General features: G+C 38.4%; 1 non-coding gene across 1 annotated transcript; it reads left to right on the forward strand.

Annotated features, from left to right (window-relative positions):
- Positions 1 to 1,680: 1,680 nt before the first annotated feature.
- Positions 1,681 to 1,762, forward strand: Trnas-cga. The gene has a single exon. It is a non-coding gene; the product is annotated as a tRNA-Ser (tRNA).
- Positions 1,763 to 4,495: the final 2,733 nt, after the last annotated feature.

The raw sequence follows: 4,495 nt of genomic DNA on the forward strand, positions 1-4,495 counted from the left end.
TAAATATGAATAATTAAACAAAATGACTTCAATATGCATTACAAAGAAGTTTATGGGAAAGAACCAACAGAAGAAAAGTACACTGGAAAGAGTTGACTAAAAAAGAAGACCGTTTAGTCAAAGTTGACTAGAAAAACTCGACTAGAAAAAGGAAGCGGCTTAAAACAGTTGCCTGGACTGGAAAGCATTGGCTAGAAAGAGTTTACTGGAAAGCGTTCCTTAGAAAGAGCTGACTGGAAATTGTTGACTTAAAAAGGTGTTCGAAAAATATTGCTTGGCAAAAGTCAAAAGGAAAAAGAAGACTACAAATAATAAACTGTTAAAAGTCGACTGGAAAAGTTAACTGGAAAAACTTGACTGGAAAAAGTTAACTCGAAAGAGTTAACTGGAAAAATTTGACTACAAAAAAAGGCTGGAAAAAGTTAACTGCAAACAGTCAATTAGAAAGAATTGAATGGAAAAAGTTCAGTGGAAATATATAATTTTTTTATATAATTTTGTTATATGCAATCATTTTAATAAGCCAATCTGAATGTACTGCCCATAAGGATTACCAAATCTACCCTAATTTTGTTAATTATGGTATATTCTTGATTTTGTTTATGGCTGTAATTACAACTTACATATCCTTGGAATAGTTCCTGGCAAATATTATTTATTATATTTCCCATTAGTATACTCGTATTTGTGATTGAATCGCAATATATCATGAGTATCTTTGTGTGTGTGTGTTAGACGGCACAACCCGTACAGTTTCCGGCCAGAGCTATTATCCGGATTTAGATCTGTTACATGCACGGTAATAAATTCCCAAATCTCCCATCCTCACGCACTCTGCCAGTACACTGGCCTCTGTACGAAATGATGCGATGTAACATAAAACTTTGTCAACAGCAACAACAAAGGGCCAATGCGTTTGACGCAGACAAAAATTATCGATCCGAGCCAAAAGAATGTGTATATAGGTATATATGTACATATATATATTATACATACATATGTATTAGTTAAACAGCCAAAAGTAAAACACTTGAGCCGACAACGCCAACGCCATCGAAGTCGACGTCGACGTCGACATCGTTCCCCAAACTCGAGACCAAAAAATGCAGACGACGGCACTTGGCTCGTTGATAGCTGTAGGGGTGGTTTGGGTGGCTTGGGTGGTTCGGCGGCTGGAATTTTTGACTGTTCGGTGTGGGTGGTCGGATGGGCGGCAGTCAACAAAAACTTTTTGTTTTCTTCTTTCGTTGCTGTTTGGCACAAAGTCAACGCATTTTGGCGTCTGCCGCTTTCTCGGCTTCTCTTTAATTTATAAAATAAAACTGACCTAAGACAACAAGCTGTGTAAGTAAATGCTGTGCAAACACGCATACACCATCACCCTCACCCTCACCCCCTACCCCGACCCCCCATCCACACACACACGCACGCACGCATTGCCCTTAAAGACGAAAACATGCGAGTTCTGTGCTTGACACAGTTTGAGAGCCACAACAGTTTGGTGAGTCAACTGTTGGCCGAAAATCACACAGCACGGCATGCGTTGATTGGATTGAATTGGTTTGGAATTGGATTGGATTGGTTTGAGTGGGAGGGTGGCGTTGAAAGAGAAAACAAAACGAGAGCGTTGCTCAACACTGCGCGCACAGAAAATAGGCACTTGGCCGGCAATCGCACGTAGCAGTCGTGGCCGAGTGGTTAAGGCGTCTGACTCGAAATCAGATTCCCTCTGGGAGCGTAGGTTCGAATCCTACCGGCTGCGCAAATACAGCAGCTCTTTTTTAATTTTTATTTATCCCTTTTTTTTCTTCTGTATAATGTATTTTTACTCTTTACATTACATTTTTGATTTATTAAAATGCAAAATTTTCCAAATATTTGTTGATATAATTGTCTGCCTAAGTATTCAAATCTTAGGCATCGCCATCTAAAACTTTCACCGAAGAAATTAACTTTAATAATTTCTCTTCAATACTTCTTGCCTTGAAATTATTGCCTTTTTTGCTAGAAGCATTTTCAGCGTGTTTTTCGTTTTGACTTTTTGAAACTATTATTTTATAATACTCTCTGTACATGAAATGTTCAAGACCTGAAAAATGTAACAGGCAGAAGGAGGCGTGGCAGACCCCACAAAGTGTATATATTCTTGATCAGCATGACAAGACGAGTCGATCTAGCCCTGTCTGTCTGTCTGTCCGTCCATATAAAAACCTGGATCTCAGAGACTGTACGCTGTGCAAGTTTGTTATATGTATATATATATTTTTTTTTATTGATAATAATGGCGTTTTTTTTAGTGGTTATAAGTCTGTGGTCCATGTGCTAAGTTTCATTATGATAGGCCGATTCAACAGGAAGTTAGTTATGTATGTATAGTACCTCAGTAAAAGAATAATATGTGTCTTTTATTTTTGTAAGTTTAAAAAAGTACTCGTGCAAGTAAACAAATTTAGGTTTGCAGTTTTATTGCTTATAGTAATGGAAAAGAAAACATAAGAAAAAAGTTACAGAATAATGTAAACTTTTTCCTCATTGTAAAGAATTACTTATATATGTGACTTTTCATGATATGCTCCAGCACAGCCCGCAACTGTTGTTGTTGTGGCTGCTTTGCACAGACACGCACAAGCATGCATGGGCACGCATAATTATTCTACACTTTAGCTTCTGCACTTGTTCTTGAAACAGTTTAGTTTTGATTATACAATCCGATTAAAATTTTGACCCGAACCCACTAATTCTAAATCTTATAGGCCGTCTTTGAGTTCTGACTATTGGTGTTCAAGTAATTTTTGAATTTCTTGAACCTGGCTGTGTCCAGCTTGGGTGGCTTTTGGCAAGAATTTTGGCTTAGGCGTTGGTGTCCGCTCCTCAGCTACTGCTTCCTTTACAGCCTTAGCGGCCATTTGTCCACGATCTGGGCCAACACTCTGCTCGGGAACAGTCAACTATGCCGACGTCTAAAGAGGCATCATCCTCTTGATCTGCCTTTCAGTAGACAGTTTTGCTTGAATTTAGTATTTTTAAGGATTGGACTAACATTCCAATTAAGGGCATATTTTCTTTTAACAAAATTACAATAAAACCAACAATTGTTTACAAAACAAAATGCATTACATTTATATCGATTTATAATTTAGTTTTATTGTGGCTTTGTTGTCTCGATTTGTTTGTTGTTTTTCCCATAATCTGCAGATCTTTGTGGATTTATTTGTATAGCAACAAATAAACACATATGTATGTACATACGAATATATTATTGTGTGTGTGTGTGTGTGTGTGTGTGTGTGTGTGTGTGTGTGTGTGTGTGTGTGTGTGTGTGTGTGTGTGGAAATACAATTACTAGCTCTCTGGCAATATGATGATGTTATTGCATGCATTTCTTTGCTTAGTGTTGTTTATTGCCACTTGTCCGCCCCTGCCCTGCCCTGCCCAGCCCTGCCCAGCCCTGCAACAAGCTACTGACTTTGCCGCCCATTACAGCAACAACAAAAACAACAACAACAAGAATAACAGCAACAACTACTGCTACTACTTGTGTTATTTTTCAATTTGTTATGCTTATTATTTGGTTTCTTTTCACATTTGCTTCCGCACGCTCATTAAATTACCAACCGCACACAAACACGACAACTAAACTCTTGGCCAGGGGGTGGGTGGTTGGTTGTGGAGCGGGGGAGGGGTGCGGGCTGCAACGGCATCGCTTAGCAAAGATACACCCTACCCCCCCCCCTCCCCCTCCCTCCCTCCACCCCATCATCAAGGCCCGATCCATTTGACGGCTGCAATTTCTTGTGAATTTCCAGCAAAAATGCAAATGTGTCAAAATGAAAATGGATTTTTAAACGCTAGCTGTAGAAAAAGAAGAAGAAGAAGCACAAGCACAAGCAGCGACGAAGCACAACCAACTACAACAATAACAAGAACAACAACAACAACATCGAGAAGACTGCAAATCAGATGAGATTGCATTGCAATTTCTTGAACTTAAAGCAGCAATTAAAAATCGTGCTATTAATAAGTATGAGTCGTTCTTGTTGTTGTTCTTGTTGTTGTAGTTCTTACAGTTGTAGCTGCTGCTGCTGTTGTTGTTGTTGTTTTTGTTGTTAACGCAACAATTGCAACAACATTTCCAGTGTTCTTACACACTCGCCATCATCTCTGCCTTTCGACAAACACAAACAGCACAGCATTAGGAGAGCTTTTTCATAAACCTATTTCATTATTTGCTTTTCCTCTGTATTTATTGTTGCTGCTGTTATTCTTGTTGCTGTGGTTGTTGTTGTTGCCAGTATACAAATACTACGAAAAGCATTTATGCAAATTGATTGCATGTTTGCCGCTTTAAAAGTTTTGTAAGGCAGCAGCACACATTAACAACTAACAGGCAGAGTTAATTGAAACCTGAAACCTCAATGATGTCTTTTAAGTATATATAATAAGAACTCGTATCATTGATATCCTTCAAAAGCAATCAATAAAATGAAATAAAAAA

This window comes from Scaptodrosophila lebanonensis, unplaced genomic scaffold, assembly GCF_003285725.1.
Source record: "Scaptodrosophila lebanonensis strain 11010-0011.00,11010-0021.00 unplaced genomic scaffold, SlebRS2 tig00000092-arrow-pilon, whole genome shotgun sequence".
NCBI classification, from domain to species: Eukaryota; Metazoa; Arthropoda; class Insecta; order Diptera; family Drosophilidae; genus Scaptodrosophila; species Scaptodrosophila lebanonensis.